The sequence below is a fragment of the Chiloscyllium punctatum genome, chromosome 14, assembly GCF_047496795.1.
Source record: "Chiloscyllium punctatum isolate Juve2018m chromosome 14, sChiPun1.3, whole genome shotgun sequence".
Lineage (NCBI taxonomy): Eukaryota > Metazoa > Chordata > Chondrichthyes > Orectolobiformes > Hemiscylliidae > Chiloscyllium > Chiloscyllium punctatum.
In genome coordinates, this window is record NC_092752.1 from 39,378,048 (window position 1) to 39,397,987 (window position 19,940).

The 19,940-nt window shown below is 41.7% G+C and overlaps 1 protein-coding gene across 7 annotated transcripts in view; it reads right to left on the bottom strand.

The window, feature by feature from the left end:
• Positions 1–19,940, bottom strand: part of kiaa1109 (KIAA1109 ortholog) — a 427,165-nt gene that overhangs the window by 297,195 nt on the left and 110,030 nt on the right. The window lies entirely within an intron of this gene.

Genomic DNA, 19,940 nt, shown 5'->3' on the forward strand with positions numbered 1-19,940 from the left:
TGTCTCTACTTTCTGCGCAGGCTGAGGAAAGCCCACCTCCCACCACCCCTATCCTCACAATTTTCTACAGGGTTCATTGAGAGTATCCTGACCTACTGTATCACTGCCTGGTTTCGGAATTGCACTATCATGGATCGTCAGACCCTGTAACGGATAGTGAGGACAGCTGAGAGGAAAATCAGGGTCTCCCTTCCCTCCATTACAGACATTTACACCACAGGCTGCATCCGAAAGGCTAAGAGCACTGTTGAAGACCCCAAACATTCCTCACTCAAACACTTTGCTCTCCTGCCATCTGGCACAAAATACCAGAACATTCGGTCTCTCACAGCTAGACTGTGCAACAGTTTCTTCCCCCAAACCATCAGCTCCTTAACACAGTATGATCGGGCTCTTTCCATCTGAAATTCTTTGCACGACTTTGAATTGTTGCTAGAAAAATGTGTATTATTTATCATTCTTCTTTTACACTGTAACTTGCGTGTTTTATACTTCTTATTCATGTTCTGCCGTGAACAAGTGTGTAGTCTGTGCTGTCCATGTAACACCCTCGATGCTAGAGGAACATTGTCTCGTTTTTACTGCATCTGTTGTATATGGTGGAAATGACAAATACAAAGCTACTCTACTCTCTCTCTATTCTACAAGGTTGGGTGGGAAGGTGAGCTGCAATGAGATGCTTTAGTGTGATTTGCAGAATTTGAGTGAGTAGACAAATGTATGGCAGATGAAGTATAGAATGGATAAATGTGAGGTTTGCCCTTTGGTAGCAAAATCAGGAAGCAAAATCTGAATGGTGAAACATTAGGAAAGGGGGAGGTGCAACAATACACACTAAGTACACTTAGTTGCTGAAACTAAGTACACACATACAGCAGGCAATGAAGCAGCAAATGTTATGCTGACCTCCATAGCAAGAAGATTCAAATACAGGAGCAGGTATGTCTTTCTGCAATTGTGCAGGGTTTTGGCAAGACTTCACCTGGCATACTGGTTGCAGTTTGGGTCTTCTTATCTGAGGAAGAATATTCTGGCTATGGAAGGAGTGGGACAAAGGTTTACCAGACTGATTCTTGGGACGACAGGGTCAATATGAAAAGTGACTTATTTCATTGGAGCGTAGAACAATTGGTGGGGGAGAGGGGGTAACAATAGCAAGGTATAGAAGTGGATGATCAGCGATGATGATAGCCTACTCCTGCTACTTTCTATATGCTTCAGTGTCTATGTTAATTGGTAGTGGGAATTCAATGAGGATGTTCTCTTTGCAAAGTAGGTAACCATAAGAAACTGTAACTCTGCTAAATTATACTTTTTAAGAATAGGTTTAGAATTACTTATTCAAAATAGATAGGCATAATAACACTGCAGCACACAAAATGTTTCTTTTCTTTCTATCTAGAAATACACACAATGCCAGGGCATACTGCCATTTTGTACCACTGCTGGAGAAAGTAAATCTTAAGCTGATGAATGCAACGTCAATTAAATGGGCAGCTTTGTCCTTGAAGGTGGTGGCATTTTGAGCATTGTTGGACTCTAGCCATCCAGGAAAATGAAAAGTGAGAAGTATTTCATCAAAATCTGTCTTGTGCTTTCTAACATCAGGCAGGGTTTTGGGGGTCAAGCAGTGAGTTATTCAGCACAGACTTCCCAGTCTCTGTTGAAATAAGCAATATGAGAAAAGGTCAAGGTTAGATATTTGGGGGACAACAGTATTACTGGCATAAAAGTGGGAAGAGAGGTCATTGTAGGTACTCTGGCAACAATTAAATCAAATTCTGACCAGGTGATTAGAATTCTAACCAACTGGATAATGGTGCATAGATAAAAAGGAGACTCATGCTGTGAACCATATCAAAGACTGCAGAATATATAAACACAGGAATGAGAAGGAGTCATTCAATACTTTAAGCCTGTTCTCCCATTTTATAAAATCACGGTTGATTGGATTGTGGCCTCTACTTTCTTGTCTACACTTACGTCTTTGGTCTCCTTATTAGAAAATAACATAACGCAACTTTCTGGGAAAGAAAATACATTAACAAAACTCCGAGAGAAAACACATGTAATATCCATTTTAGTAGGTGATCCTTACTTTTAAAACTAGGTCTCTCATTCTAGCTTCCCACAAACATAGATAGTTCAATCAGGACAAGCAGGGACATTTTACCTTTGAGACTGTCATTTGTAAGTTTGGTGAGGGTGATTTCAATCTCATAGAATCCCTACAGTGTGGAAACAGGCCTTTCAGCCCAACAAGTCCACTCTGACTCTCCAAAGAGTAACCCAACAGACCCATTTCCCCTACCCTATTATTCTACATTTACTCCTGCTAATGCACCTAAGCTACAGATCCCTCAACACTATGGACAATTTAGCATGGCTGAGATTCACCTCACCTGCACATCTTTGGATTGTGGGAGGAAACCAGAGCAACCAGAAGAAACCCACACGGAAACGGGGAGAATGTGCCAAATCCGCGCAGTCACCCAAGGCTGGAATCAATCCTGGGTGCCTGATGCTGTGAAACAGCAGTGCTAACTACCAAGCCACAGGGCCAAGTTTAGAAAGAAAGGTACAAATTTGCAAAGCAACAAAAGTCATATAATCTCATCTGCAAATGTACATACTTTATATTAAAGAGACTAATATGGACTAAGTATTCAAATTAATCAAAGAAAACAGATGAAGGCATTAATACTGAAAAATGTCTGCATGCATGACAGGATGAACATTTATTTTTAACAAACATTTAGTTGTTAATGAGATGAAGGAAAAACTGCCCAAGCATCCTTTCCTGCACTGTTCAGACACACCTAACAACTCTGTAACAATTTCAAGAGAAATAGTTAATGTCTAAGTCAGCAGTACTAATCAAGATAAGAGTTAAATATTTTTCAAAAGAGAGGAGCTGGAAAAGGAAGGCAATGTTACTGGAAAAAGAAATGACAATACGTTCAATTGCTTGTTTAATTTGGTTCAAAGATTAAAGTGATTCATTTCCTGATTTAATTAACAGCACAGCACTGATCCTTTGATGCAAAAGGCTGGTATCTTCTATTATAAATATTTCTGTATATTCTATAGACATGCAAAACAGTGATACTTTCTGGAATATGCAGCAAGCAATATGTCACATTGGTACATAATTTGCAAATGTGTATTAAGTCCTACGAGCGCTTTTACATCAAGGAATTTGCATAATTATTGGTTGAGTTAAAGGCAGCTGGCTAATCAGAATAAAAGTAGAATAAAAGCAGTTTCCATCCTGTAATAGAAAAAGTCTTTATGTCAGACCGCATTCAAGATGGCTAAAATGAAAGCAAGTCCTTCCTCACCAAATTCAACTTGAAGGACTCATAAATTGGGTATTTCACATCAAGTCCCAGTGGTTTCTGGGTTCACAAATCATTTACATGAACGTTGACAAAAATCATGTTTGTTCAATGTAAATTAACTCCAATTCAAACTAATCAAATCTTTGATTTGTGTTGTTGATTAGTGATAACTAAGGTCAAAAATCACACAACACCAAGTTAGAATCTAACAGGTTTATCTGAAAATACAAGCTTTTGGAGCCCAGCTCCTTCTTCAGTAGGAGCAGTGAGCATACATTTCCAAAGGGAAAGCCAGAGTGGAGGGGTGGGGGAGAGTTGGTTGTGGAATCTAGGAGTGTGCTGTATCCAGTTGTATCAAATTGGGCGTGTCAGATCATGTGAGTTATAATTGGCAGACTCGGTGATGATTCTGGGTTCAGGTCAGCAGTTACAGCAGCTTTCCAATTTTTAAATTTTTCTGGGTGACTTATAAGCTTAAATAAGTCAAAACTCTCAAAAATCTCAGAATTTAAGGAATCTTTTTGAAGGGTTCCAGATGCAAGTTAATTCCCATCATATTTCTGAATTTCCTAGTAAATTCCCTCAGAGTCAGCTTTATCAGATTTACCACATGGCTACCCAAGTCCAATTCCAGTCTACACTGCTGTAACAGCTACCTGGCCAACAGAATTTCTGATCCATTACATTTGGATCTTCAAAACAAAAAGACTTCATAAAAAGGTCGCTAATAGTAAATTCTTGAGTAAATTCAGAACATGGAGAGTTAGGGGATAATAAAAGAATAGATAGCCAACTGGCTACAGAAGAATAAAACAGGATTAGGGTGTCCACAGAGCAGTCAGGTCCAAACTGTGGGGAAGCAGTGTTTCACAAGAAACAGTGCTGTTCATGCAATATTTACATAAATGATTTGGAATAAGTAATAATTTCACAACTTATGGATGACACGAAATTGGATGGGCACAGTGAATACAAAGAAGGGCTGCCACAAAACACAGAAGATATTAATAAATATGTAGAATGACTGTGTAATTAGAAATGAAATTAGCACAGATGATTGTGAAGTGTTTGCTTTTAGCAGGAAAAGTAAGGAGAATGTAGGTTCTTATCCCTTGTTTGATTTACCTATTTGTACTGGACATTTTACTTTGTTAAAAAGTTAATATAGCACATGAACAATTTACTTTGAATTCAAGGGTCAGGTGACCTTTTGGGTGAATTCTGTTCAGACAAGGACCAACTTAGGTCTCGGGAAAATAATACGTCCATGGGTAGAGGATCTTCTCTTAAAAGTATTTCAAATAACAAGACCAATGGTGGAACTTGCAGCTCCTATCGGATGGTTATTTATAGAAACTCAAACATAATGGCCCATAAATGCTCTATGAATTTGAAATCTGACCACGACTGCTATGAAGACAGCAGTTTATTACGATCAGGTACGAACAGTTTCATTCTCCATGATCTAGCAACAGAGTCTTACATTGTATCACATGTGGATAATTGTGGATTGATTGTGGTCACATGGTCAAAACCGACTTGAGATAACACATCTTATTAGTCCAAGGAGCAGCGAAGGGCAAGGCAGGTTAAAAACTAACAAGGCACAAGAGGGAGAATCCTCACAAGAAGAAAGGAAGACTAGCTTATACAAAAAGTCATCTCAGGTAGTGATAGAGGCCAAATTTGTCTTCACCTGCAAGATTTGTCTCCACAGAAGCACAGCCAGAACACCATGTGAAAACTCCACTTATCATCAGAGAACCAAGAGAATTCTGAGTAACAATCCTGGGTAATCTGCAATGCTACCCATCTTAAGGTCTAAACATATGATTTTGTTATGTTACTCTGTTAACAACTGAAGTTCATGTTTCATTTCTAGCAACTCTTCTTGTGTGCATGTCTGTGCATTTGAAGGAAAATAACATATTTGTTGCACATGTGTATCTGGCTAATTCATTGAAATTGTGTAAAAATGTAAATATTTTGACTTAAACTTTACAATAAAATGCTTATTTTGTCTCTAAAGGCACCACACTTTAAAAAAGGTTCAGTAACAACCAATCAAACTAAGATTTTGTTGTGGTTAACAAGGGGTAAACAAAAAGGGGGTAATTTATCCCATGTTCCTTCTGTTACACTTAAGTTGCTAGCAGTCGTAAACAAGTTAACAAAGCCAAACAGAGCACTGAGACTCACCTCTAGAGAGCAGGTTTGAAAAGCAAAGACGTTGCAGAATGGTAACAGCACAGAACATTAACATTCAGCCTCGCATGTCTAGTCTAGCCCACTCATCAGTCTTTTGTTTCTACAGCCCTGGAATTTTTCTCTCTCAATAATTGTTCAATCCCCCTTTAAAACCCACTACTGAATCTGCCTCTGCTACATTCTCGGGTGTTGCATTCCAGATATTAACCACACACTGTTTAAAACAAGACATCCATTATTGGTTCTGCCATTTATCAGTGTTGTTTAGTTTCTGACTAGGAACAGTTGCTCCCTTTGTACTTTGTGCAGATCCTTCATTTTGCACACCTGCATTATTTTTTTTTCCAACCTTCTCAAAGGAAACCAATCCCAGCTTCTCCAATTTATTCAGAGAGTCATAGAGTCAAACAGCATGGAAACAGACCCTTTGGTCCAACCAGATCATATTCCCAAACTAAACTAAACTAATCTGACCTGCCTGCTCCTGGCCCATATCCATCCAAATTGTTCCTATTCATGCATCTATCCAAACATTTTTTAAATGATGTAACTATACCCACATCCACCACTTTCTCAGGAGGTTCATTCCACACATGAACCATCCTTTGTGTAAAGAATTTGCTTCATTTCTTTTTTAAATCTCTGTCCTCTCACCTTAAAAATATGCCCCCAATCTTGAAATCTCCCATCCTAGGGAAAAAAGACAACAATCATTAATTCTATCAATACCTCTCATTATTTTATAAATTTCTTTCAGATCGCCTCTCAACTTCCTACGCTCCAGTGAAAGGAGTCACAAACCATCCAGCTTTTCTTTATAACTCAAACCTTCCATACCCGCAACATCCTCGTAAATCTCTTCTGAACCCTCTCCAGCTAGATAATATCCTTCCTATAACTGGGCGACCAGAACTGGACACACATTCCAGAACAGGCCTCACCAACATCCTGTACAACCTCAACATGACTGTCCAACTCCTATGGTAAAAACAATGACTGCAGATGCTGAAAACCAAATACTGGATTAGTGGTGCTGGAAGAGCACAGCAGTTCAGGCAGCATCCAACGAGCAGCGAAATCGACGTTTCAGGCAAAAGCCCTCAACTCCTATACTTAAAGGACTGAACAATGAAGGTAAGTGCGCCAAGTGCCCTTTTAACCACTTTGTCGATGTGTCGCAGACTTCAAAGCATTGTGTATCTGCACCTCTATGGCCCTCTGTTCTACAACACTACCCAAGTCCTACTATTCTGAAGGCTCTCATCCCCGGAATGATTTTTACCAATGTCTTAATATTCTTCTTAAAATATGACAGAAAACAGAAAATAGTTCAATTGGAGCTAAAACAGTTGTTTTTGTACTCCTTACCTCAATAGATAAAGGCCAGAGTCCCATATGCATTTACTAACCACTTTCTTAACAGCCACCTGCCACCTTCAACAATTTGAGTACATAAAGCCTCAGGTTTCTCTGCTTGGGCACCCACATTAGAATTGTATGTTTTATTTTATATGGTTTTTCTTCATTTCTCCATATTCACACTTGGCTGTACAATATTTCATCTACCATGTGTCCACTCATTTCATCAGTCTATCTTTGTGTGACCTCTTACAGTTGATCATTATTTCCTTTATAGTACCCACTCTGATCCAGGTGATACATGCAACATGTCCAAATCTAGATCATAAATACATATAAATAAAAGCAGTTATTCTAATACTGACCCCCTGGGGAATTTCACTACACACATTCCTATAGTTGGGAAAGTAACTGCACATCAGTACTACGATGCTTCCTGTTACTGAGCAAAGTTTGCATCCATTTTAACACTGTTCCTTTTATTCCAGGGCCCTCCGCTTTGCTGACAATCCTATTTTGTGAACCTTCATCAAACAGACTTCTGAAAGTCCACGTACACCACCTCAATTCTGCTATCCTCATCAACTATCTCTTTTGCCTCAGTGAAAATCTCAATCAAATCTTTTAAACACTATTTTCCTTTAAATCCATTCAGCTTTTCCTTAATTGATTCACTTTTGTCCAAGTGCCTGTCAATTTTGTCTTAGATCATCATTCCCAAACATGTTCTCACCATAGAGGTTAAATTGACTGGCTGTAGGGCCTAGCTTTTTTTAAAAACAACATTCCTTCAGTAACTAACACCATGCTTGTAACAAAGGAGAACTGGAGTTTTATGATTAATGTTTCTCAATTTGCAACAACGTATGCTAAGTATCCTCAGATGTAATTGATCCATAGTTTAACAAACCCAGAGTATAGCCAACCATCCCAATTCATCATCCTTATCATTTTTAGCCTATTGAGTGACTCAGCCACCTCCTTGTTCACAAAGAACCATGGTTGGACTACAAGTGGAGTACAATGAACTGCTCTGGTCTTCCTTTATTTTGAAAAAAGTCAAGATACTGTAAAATCTGCAAAAAATACACAATGAAACCAAAACTGAGAGGTTATTCTTATCAGAAAAGATTGGACAGCCTGGTGTTACTGTTTCTAGAAAAGAGAAAACCAAGGAATAATTCAATAGAAATCTTTTAAAGTGTTAAAAGATCCAATAGAACAGACACAGAAGATGTTTCCATTTATGAGAGAAGCCCTGCCAACTGCTGTAAACATAAGATAGTCATAAATAAAATCTAATAAAGAACTCGGGGAAGTTAATTTGTCCAGATTGGGTAGTTCCACATTCTAACCAATGTGATTGAGACACTGATTTTCTGAGGGGAAAGTAAGAGAAACACATGAATGAAAAGGTAATAGATGGTACATTGACCACATAAGTGAGCATGAGTGAGACAACATGAACCAGTTGAATCGAATGGTCTGTTCAGCCTGAAAGATATTTTCTAATCAACTAGTTCAGTGGTGGTATTACACACCTCTGGAGCAGGTGGGACTTGAATCCAGACCTTTTAGCTCAGTGGTAGGAACACTACCACTTGTACAAGAGCACCTAATTATCATGACCTGACAGGGAAGTGAACCCGGCCAGCAATAGTGATAGTGCCAAATCCTAACTATTAGTCAAATAGGACTGTTGCTCAATCTCTCTGTAAATATTAAGTTACAACACTAATTTAAACTACCAACACAGATAAGATTCACACCGTGCTGTAATCTGTTAAAATTCAATAGGCAAAGACCAAAAGTCACTATCTTTAAAAAATAGTTGTCAATTTTCATTTAAGTGTAACAGAGAATATTAACTAACAACTATTTACAACTCCTTTCTCTTAAACCTATTACCACCCCCTCTACAATATTAGCCTGATAAAAAAATCCCCATTACAATTTACAAAAAAAATCACATTTCAAAACCAGTTAGCTTTGCAGCGTGTCCTCTAAGTTTTCCTCTGTAGATGCTCTCTCCAGCTCAGTTTCGATGATTTTTTTCTATACAAACTCTTTCTCCAGACAGGTACCTCTCAGGAAGCTCTTACTAGCAGCCGACACCTGTTGGTCTTTTGGCAGTTCTCTTTGCCGCTCTGACTAACTGTTCAAAATGTTGATATTTAGATCCCAAAATATTGGATTGTTTCATTGGTTTTAATATTGTCAAAATACGAAATTCAAACTTGATTGGAGTTTGGTATCTTGGGGCACAATTTAAACTGACTGGCCGAATTTGAAACTTGTTTTTGTCTAGCAACCTAGCTACTGCTAACTGTTTAACTAAATATTACAATGTTACCTTGCTCAGAACACTGTGCACTGTGTCAGGTAGTTCTGCTAGCTTTTCAACTCTCTTAAAGGTACAATACACCTCTACACCTTTGTAACAACTATATCCTACCAAAAAGATTAATACCAACTTAAATGCTGCATCAACTGATTGCTGCTTTTCCCTTTTACTTCTTTCTATGCATTCTTTTTAATTTAACCTTACTTATCTTCTTGAGGAGAGCAATGATAGCATTGTGGTTTCCAGCACATCAGAGACAAGATTTGTCTTAGTGGAGGGAGTCAAGTTGTGTTCCGTCAGCAGTAGTGGAAGCCCAGTATGGGACCAAGCATCTTGAACAAAGACTCAATTACAGAGACCGGCACAATGCAGTTTCATGGCCTCAGTAGAGAGGCAAGATGACGCCAAAGAATGGTGACATGTTTCTGCAGTGGTGGCACAGCGAAGGGAGTCAGGGATGACCAACTACTTTGTGATGTTGGTCTCAGCATCTGGGTGGATGAGTCAGGATCCAAGCCGACAGGTAAGCACTTAAGAAGGTCTGTGCTTTTTTTTTATTTTTCTACCTTTTTACTCTTATGTCTGGTTTATTTGTGTTTTATGATGATGCTGCAGAGTGGCAACATTATACAACACTTATAACTATTTGTAAAAAATACATGTAACAAATACTCATGACAATAAATCAAAGGATGATTTTGTTAAGTATTATACTCTCAGCATCTCACTTTTTTCTATGTCATGTTCAAAGTATGAATGTATTAATTTTAACTTGTATGCCTTGATATTTTTGTACAAAAGAACCTGAAGTGATCATTATGGAATCATAGAATTTTACAGTACATGAAGAGATCATTTGTCCCATTGTGTCTAATACTCGATAGAAAGATAGAGGCTAATGAATTACAGGTTTCCAAATGTTTGATATACATGGATACTTTTGTGTTCCAGCTGAAGTTAAAATACAAAAGATAACCAAAAGGAATGGGTGGAAGTAGAAACTACTTAATAGAAATGTTAAGTGTCTGCTTAACCCCATTAAAGTTATTCGGGTGAGTACGAATTAAAATTTTAAAAATGAATATACATGGGGGTTCTTTAATTAGCAGTTACATATTTCTGCAGGAAATCTGCAAAAACCTGGAGAAATAGTTCTTTTATAAATACTGATCAACCAGAACATGCATCAAATTAATTCTTCCCATCTGTCTTTACAAATTAAGGCTGTCAGCAATTTCCAACCTTGATCAGATTGGCTTAGGAATGCAACATATGTAGAGGTCAGTAAACCATATGCTGCAAGGTAATGCAAAACAGTAACAAGTAATACAAAGGATTAATGCATCAGTTCAGTGAAGTGTAACATTTGAGAATTTATCAAGATTAAGAGTGAATCTTTTACTATTAGATGTCCACTGCCCAGCTGATTAGGTCTTTTTCTTCAGTGCTATTTCAAGGTTGTAATACAGTCCATTATCAACATGCTCACAAAGACTTTGAAAGCCAAAGACTTTTTTTGTCATTAGCATCATCTGACCTTCCTTCTGAGTGACAATACACCTTAGTCTCTGATCTCTGAAAAACATATCACCTCTTGATAACCATGTTACTCTTTCTTATTATTTTGTTTATTTGATTTGGTGTCAACAAACCTAATTCCCTGATCCATCAACATTTACCCCTAAATAATATTCTCCTAATAGAGACCATGAAAAAGCACCACTTTAAATTCTCTTATTGGGACCATGAAATTCCCCAAGAGACCACATGAATGACATGGCATAATGGTCATCAAGTAGGATCTAAGTAAAGGCTAATGTACCCTCTTGCAGAAAGAGCTGGGCAAGTCTGGCGTCAACTACTGAAGAAGGGTTACACCCAAAACGTTGACTTTTCCACCTCCTGATGTTGCCTGGCTTGCTGTGTTCTTCCAGCCTCCTGCCTATCCACTGTGAATTACATGATAATACCATAATACTAGGAATAAAACAACCAGTGTGCCCATCAAGCAGCAACCTATCACCAAGAAACAAAGTCACCCATATTAAAGCAAAATACAGTACTGCGGATGCTAGAAATCTGAAGTAAGAAGAGAAAGTGAAGAAAGATGGCAGGTCTGGCAGCAAATGTGGAGAGACAAACAGAGTTAATGCTTCAAGTCCAGTCTGCTGATGTGGACCCAGAAGCTATAATTTTTAAGAAATAATTATGTGTTAACATTGATTGACAGGGTAATTTATTTTAAACCACCTTCCCGGTTATTTTATTTAGAATGTCATTGATTATATTCGAATGTGAAATATATATCTCACCTGTCAAGGCACAATTTGACACAAATGTCAAAGCATGACTAGAAGTTTTAGAACAGGTTGTTGGATGCAGATTGGATTATGTTGCATAAACATGTAAAGGTCTGAAACTTCTGTTTTTAAATTCACTTATGGGATGTGGGCATTGCTGGCTGGGCCAACATTTTATTGCCTGGCTCTGGCTGCCTTCTTGAACTGCTGCACTCTATGTGGTGAAGGTAGATCTGCAATGAGGTTAGGGAGAGAATTCCAGAATTTTGACCAAACAACGCCGAGGGAATGGCAACCTCTCTCTAAGCTGGAATGTCGAGTGGCTTGGAGGGGAACTTGCAGCTGGTGGTATTCCCATGCATCTTCTAGGCAATTCTAAGAGTTGCTAACTTCAATTCTGCCAAGCTATAGCTGTGGGGACTGTTGTGTGATCTATTGAATTCCTCACAGACACAGTTCAAGAGTTACTGAACTGTCAATTTTAGGCACTGAAGAGAAGGCTGTTACCTTCAGGCTACTCAGTCAGGTATTTAGAAGTGCAGACAGCAAGCTGTATGCTTAGCACTGCTGTTAGTTAGCAGGATTGCTAAGAAGTCAAGTGAACTAAACTCAGTTGGGCTCAAGAAGTCCAAACATTGTTTCGAATGGGTCCACGCCACTTTGCTCAGGAAGGAATTCCAGCTGCCACTTGTTTCAACTGAGCAAGGTTAAAATTCAGGAAAATATCCAGGGGCAATACTAATGTGGTAAAGCCAGCTGCTGGTGAAAAGATGGAGTTGGAAAGGATGGCAACCAACATGACAGTGCTTGATGGAGTGATGGGTTTTGAGGCGAGATAATTAAAAAAATTAAAATCTGTAATCCTTTGGAAGGGGACTGTTGAACAACCTGAGAGATCGGGCTTGAGCTCACTTGTTACCTGATGTGCTCTGTAGGATGTTGATCAATTTATTATTCATATTTTCCTTACTTTATTTCTGAATGTTAGAACATAACTGAAATAACTCCATAGAGACCGGTATCCCATCAACAAGTCACCTGTTATTTACATGTGCATAGTACTTGGCACTGGTCCAGATTTCTTAAAGCCAGTTGTCAGAGCGAACAGAACCTCCGACACTCCTGTTACACCTGGTCAGCCACAGCTCCCTGATTGGGAACTCATTCTATGAGGTTTACTTGGTTGACCACATTGCAATCACTACAATACATTGTATAACTCTTGTTTAAGTACAAAATCTTGTTGCATAGTTCATTTAATAAGTACTTGGATCCCACATTTTGTCAACCTTTTAAAAAAATTACTGATCCCTAGTCAGGACTGGGATGTATATTTGGAAGTTTGATCCAGGATCAAACAGGGGCCTTCCTCATAGTTTCTGTAATAAGGTCTGTTATCTTAATATAACTTATACATATTTGCTATCGTGGAATGACTACATCTTGTTTAAGACAAAAGTCTCCTCTCGTTAGTCTAGTAAGCCATTTTCCATGACCAAACTGCATCAAACAGATCCTGTAAATCTCCAGCAGGAAAGAAGGTGGCAGCAAATCTACTGGACAGGTCATACAGTGTGATGAGTAGCAAGAGTTTCTCTCATAGCATGGTGGCAAGGAGTACAGACTTTATTCAGCTGCCTCCTATATCCTGGCAGTGGTGGTGATCTGGAGATTTCGCCAGACACAATTTTACAAAGGCTTATCTTGCAGACAGTAAGAAGCCGGAAGAGCTGAACTTTTGAGAATCTTACAAAACTGAACCCTTGAGGAAATATGTACCAGGCAGAATTGACAGTTAACGGTATAAAGAACATATCAGATTTGGTAAGAGATGCAAAGCAGCAAGAGTGAACTAGAATTACAAAGCCAAAAATAGAAAGTATTGGAGAAATTCAGGAGGTCTGGGTCCAGTGACCTTTCATCTGATTCTGTTTGCCGAGCTGGGAATTTGTCTTGCAAACGTTTCGTCCCCTGTCTAGGTGACATCCTCAGTGCTTGGGAGCCTCCTGTGAAGCGCTTCTGTGCTGTTTCCTCCGGCATTTATAGTGGCCTGTCTGCCGCTTCCGGTTGTCAGTTCGAGCTGTCCGCTGTAGTGGCCTGTAGTGGTATATTGGGTCCAGGTCGATGTGTTTGTTGATAGAGTCTGTGGATGAGTGCCATCGAACACCCGAGCTACAAATCTTCTACCAAACTTTGAACCTTTCATCTGAATTGAAAGCAGCTGGGAGAGACAGGGGTGGGGATGGGAGGAGCAGAGATAGGCAAACAGATCCCCCCAAAGGGAAGGAGGCAATAGGATTGTGGACAGTAAGATGGGTGTGAAATAAATGTTGATTGGCTACTAATGGGAAGTATGAATAATTGAAAATGGTTTAGCTGTACTGGGAACAGTCCACAGAGACCATGGGGTTGTCGAGGTGGGTAAAATAGTGTTAAATTCAACTTTGAGTACGATAAGATGCAGAAAACTATGTGCTGTTCCTCTAGCTTGTATTGAGCTGCACTGGAACATAATGACAAGCCTGGCAGAAACACTGGCAGTTGAACATGTTGTTTTGAACGGCAGGCAACTGGAAGTTTAAAGTTGTTTTTATGAATAGAGCAAATGTGTTCCACAAAACAGCCACCCAGTCTGTGTTTCATCTCAATGTAGAGGGCAGCATTTGTGAGCAGCAAATGCTGTTGATGGGACTGAATGAAGTGGAGGTGTGACTTCACCTGGTTGTTGTGTGTGGGGCCTTGCATTGTGAGGAGGGAGGAGGCAAACAGGTAAATGCCGCACTTTCTGCAATTGCATAATTGCAATAATGCTGAGTTAGCATAACCGTAAAGTCGTATGTAGATAAAAACAAGGACTGCAGATGCTGGAAACCAGAGTCTAGATTAGAGTGGTGCTGGAAAAGCACAGCAGGTCAGGCAGCATCTGAGGAGCAGGAAAATAGATGTTTCGGGCAAAAGCCCTTCATTAGGAATAGAGGCAGGGTGCCTGCAGAGTGGAGAGATAAATGAGAGGGGGTGGGGGTCGGAGTGGGGAGAAAGTAGCATAGAGTACAATATGTGAATTGGGGTGGGGATGGAGGTGATAGGTCAGAGAGGGGGGTGGGGGAAGGTAGCAAAGAGTACAATGAGTGAATGGGGTGGGGATGAAGGTGATAGGTCAGAGAGGAGAGTGGAATAGATAGGTGGAAAGGAAGATAGGCAGGTAGGACAGGTTGTGAGGGCGGTGCTGAGCTGGAAGCGTGGAGATGGGGTGAGGTGGGGGAAGGGGAAACGAAGAAACTGGTAAAATCCGCATTGATGCCATGGGGTTGAAGTGTTCCGAGGCGGAAGATGAGGCATTCTTCCTCCAGGCGTCGGGTGGTGAGGTAGTGGCAGTGGAGGAGGCCAGGACCTCCATGTCCACAGCAGAGTGGGAGGGGGAGTTGAAATGTTGGGCCACAGGGCGGTGGGGTTAATTGGTGTGGGTGTCCCGGAGATGTTCCCTAAAGCGCTCTGCTAGGAGGCGTCCAGTTTCCCCAATGTAGAGGAGCTTGCATCGGGAGCAATGGAATCATTAAATGATATTGGTGGATGTGCAGGTGAAACCTTGATGGATGTGGAAGGTTCCTTTGGGGCCTTGGATGGAGGTAAGGGAGGAGGTGTGGGCACAGGTTTTGTAATATCTGCGGTGGCAGGGGAGGGTGCCAGGAAGGGAGGGTGGGTTGTTGGGGGGCGTGGACCTGACCAGGTAGTCACGGAGGGAACGGTCTTTGCGGAAAGCGGAAACGGGTGGGGAGGGAAATATATCCCTGGTGGTGGGGTCCGTTTGGAGGTGGCAGAAATGTCGTAGGATGATGTGGTTTATGCGAAGGTTGGTAGGGTGGAAAGTGAGCACCGGGGGGGGTTCTGTCCTTGTTATAGTTGGAGGGGTGGGGTCTGAGGGCGGAGGATGGGATGTGGATGAGATGCATTGGAGGGCATCTTTAACCACGTGGGAAGGGAAATTGCAGTCTCTAAAGGAGGAGGCCATCTGGTGTGTTCTGTAGTGGAACTGAGCCTCCTGGGAGCAGATAAGGCGAAGGTGGAGGAATTGGGAATACGGGATAGCATTTTTGCAGGAGGTAGGGTGGGAAGAGGTGTAATCTGTGGGAGTCGGTGGGTTTATAAAAAAAATGTCGGTGTCAAGTCGGTTGTCATTAATGGAGGTGGAGGGGTCCAGGAAGGGGAGGGAGGTGTCAGAGATGGTCCAGGTGAATTTAAGGTCAGGATGGAATGTGTTGGTGAAGTTGATGAATTGCTCAACCTCCTCACAGGAGCACGAGGTGGTGCCAATGCAGTTACCAATGTAGCGGGGGAAGAGATGGGGAGTGGTGCCGGTGTAACTACGGAAGATGGACTGTTCTACGTAGCCAACAAAGAGACAGGCATAGCTGGGCCCCATACGGGTGCCCATGGCTACCACTTTGGTGCGGAGGAAGTGGGCTCCAATCCGCAGCCCTCCACTCCCTCTGCTCCAATCCTGCAGCCCTCCACCCCCTCTGCTTCCGTCCCAACCTCCCCATCAAACCAGCAGATAAAGGGGGTGCAGTGGTAGTTTGGCGCACTGACCTCTACGCCGCTGAAGCCAGACGCCAACTCAAAGATTCCTCCTCCTACTGCCCCCTCGACCATGACCCCACCCCATCACCAAACCATCATCTCCCAGACCATACAGAACATCATCACCTCAAGAGATTCCCACCTACAGCTTCCAACCTCATAGTCCAGGAACCCCGTACTGCCCGTTTCTACCTCCTTCCCAAGATCCACAAGCCTGACCACCCTGGCTGACCCATTGTCCCAGCCTGCTCCTGCCCCACCGAACTCATCTCCACCTACCTTGACACTGTCCTATCCCCCCTAGTCCAGGAACTCCCCATATATGTTCGAGACACCACCCACGCCCTCCACCTCCTCCAAGACTTCCGTTTCCCCGGCCCCCAACGCCTCATCTTCACCATGGATATCCAATCCCTCTACACATCCATCCACCATGACCAAGGCCTCCAAGCGCTCCATTTCTTCCTCTCCCGATGTCCCCAACAGTACCCTTCCACCGACACGCTCATTCGTTTCACTCAACATGTCCTCACCCTTAACAATTTTTCCTTCGAATCCTCCCACTTCCTCCAAAGGTGCAAAGTAACAGGGTTGTTGTCATGGGTGATTTCCATTTCCCTCATAATGATTGCAACCTCCTTAGTGCAAATAGTTTGGATGGAGCAGAATTTGCCAGATATGTCCAGTAAGGATTCCTGAATTAATATGTAAATAGGTCAACTAGAGGGGAGGCCATATTGGATTTGGTGCTTGGCAATGAACCAGGCCAGGTGTGTGAATTTTAGCAAGGTGTTTTTATGTTCCTTATGGTAGGCTCATTCAGAAGGTAAGGAGGCATGGGATACAGGGAAATCTGGTTGAGTGGATTCAGAATTTGCTGGCCCATAGAAGGCAGAGGGTGTTAGTATTCAGCCTGAAGCTCGGTGTCCAGTGGTATTCTGTACTGGGACCTCTGCTCTTTCTGATTTTTATAAGTGACTTGGATGAGGAAATGGAAGGGTGGCTTAGTAAGTTTCCTGTGACACAAAGGTTGGAGGATATTCTGGATATTGTGGAGGGCTATTGTAGGTTGCAACAGGACATTGACAGGATGCAGAAGTAGGCTGAGAAGTGGCAGATTGAGTTCAACCTGGAAAAGTGTGAAGTGATTCATTTTGGAAGGTTGAATTTGAATGCAAAATACAGGGTGAAAGGCAGAATTCTTGGCAGTGTGGAGGAACAGAGGGATCGTGGGTCCATGTCTATAGATCCCTCAAAGTTGCCACCCAAATTGATAGGGTTGTTAAGGCGGTGTATGGTGTTTTGGCTTTTGTTAGCAGGGGGGATTGCATGTAAGAGCCACAAGGTTATGCTGCAGTTCTATGAACCATTAGTTAGACCACACTTGGAATATTGGGTTCAGTTCTGGAAGGATGTGGAAGCTTTAAAGAGGGTGCAAAGGAGATTTAAGACCATAAGACTTAGGAGTGGAAGGAAGGCCATTCGGCCCATTGAGTCCACTCCACCATTTAATCATGGCTGATGGGCATTTTAACGCCACTTACCCGCACTCTCCCCGTATCCCTCAATTCCTTGCAAGATTAAGAATTTATCTCTCTCTACCTTGAAGAGGCCTCCACTGCGCTTCGTGGCAATGAATTTCACAGGCCTACCACTCTCTGGCTGAAGAAATGTCTCTTCATTTCCATTTTAAATTGACCCCCTCTAATTCTAAGGCTGTGCCCATGGGTCCTAGTATCCTCGCCTGATGGAAACAAATTCCCAGCATCCACCTTTTCTCAGCCATGCATTATCCTGTAAGTTTCTATTAGATCTCCCTCAACCTTCTAAACTCGAATGAACACAATCCCAGGATCCTCAGCCATTCATCGTATGTTAGGCATACTATTCCAGGGATCACTCATGTGACTCTTCGCTGCACATGTTCCAGTGCCAGTATGTCCTTCCTGAGATGTGGGGCCCAAAAGTGGACACAGGGGGCCCAACTACAGCTTTATAAAGTCTCAGAAGCCCATCGCTGTTTTTATATTCCAATCCTCTTGAGATAAATGACAACATTACATTTGCTTTCTTAATCATGGACTCAACCTGCAAGTCAACCTTGAGAGAATCCCGGACTAGCACTCTCAGATCCCTTTGTACTTTGGCTTTATGAATTTTCTCACCGTTTAGAAAATAGCCCATGCCTGTATTCTTTTTCCCAAAGTGCAACACCTCGTATTTGATCACGTTGAATTTCATCAGCCATTTCCTGGACCACTCTCCTAAATTGTCTAAGTCTTTCTGCAACCTCCCCACCTCCTCAGAGCTACTTGCCTATTCACCTAACTTTGTATTATCGGCGAACTTCACCAGATCATTAATATATAAAGTGAACAGCTGTGGCCCCAACACTGAACCCTACGGGACACCACTTGTCACTGGCTACCATTCCAAAAACGAACCTTTTATATCAACTCTCTGTCAGACAGCCAACCTCAAACACCATGGGCCCTCACCTAACTCAGCAGCCTCCCGTGAGGCACCTTATCAAAGGCCTTTTGGAAGTCTGGGTAGATAACCTCCACTGGATTTCCCTGGTCGAACCTACTTGTTACCTCTTTAAAGAATTCTAACAGGTTCGTCAGGCATGACCTCCCCTAACTAAATCCATGCTGACTTGTTCCAATCTGACCCTGCACTTCCAAGAATTTAGAAATCTCATCATTAACATTGGATTCCAGAATTTTACCTACAACCGAGATTAGGCTAATCGCCTATCATTTTCTATCTTTTGTCTTGATCCTTTCTTGAACAAGGAGGGTTTAGAACAGCAATTTTCCAATCATCTGGGACTTTTCCCGACTGCAGTGATTTTTGAAAGATTACAACCACCTTCCTTTCTTCAGCCACCTTCCTCAGAACTCTAGGATGTAGGCCAGGAGATTTAGCAATTTTTAGACCTTTTAGCCTTTCTAGCACTTTCTCTTTTGGAACGGCTACCATACTCAACTCTGCCCCTTGACTCTCCTTAATTGGCCGCACGGTGGCTCAGTGGTTAGCACTGCTGCCTCACAGCACCAGGGTCCCAGGTTCGATTCCGGCCTGTGTGGAGTTTGCACATTCTCCCAGTTCTGCGTGGGTTTCCTCCAGGTGCTCCAGTTTCCTCCCACGGTCCAAAGATGTACAGGTCAGGTGAATTGGCCATGCTAAATTGCCCGTAGTGTTAGGTGCATTAGGGAATGGGTCTGGGTGGGTTCCTCTTCGGAGGGTCGGTGTGGACTTGCTGGGCAGAAGGGCCTGTTTCCACACTGTAGGGAATCTAATCTAATCATATTACTCATGTCTTCCACTACGAAAACTGACACAAAATATTTGTTAAGTTCTCCAGCTATTTTCTTATCTCCCACCAGTAGTCTTGCTGCATCAATTTGGAGCGGCCCAATTTCTACTTTTGCCTCTCATTTGTTTCTTATGTACTGAAAGAAACTTTTACTATCATTTCTAACATTACTGGCTAGCTTACCTTCATATTTGATTCTCTTCTTCTTTATTTCTCTCTTTGTTATCTTCTGTTTGTTTTTGTAGTCTTCCCAATCTTCTGATTTCCCAGTGCTCTTGGCCACTTTATAGGCTCTCTCTTTTCCTATGATACATTTCCTGACTTCCTTTGTCAACCCCCTAATCCCCTCCTGGATAATCCTTCTTTTCTTTGGAATGAACCTCTGTAATATGTCCTCAATAACACCCAGAAGCTCCTGCTATTGTTGCTCTACTGTCTTCCCCACTAGGCTCTGCTTCCAGTCGATCTTCATCAGTTCCTCTCTCATG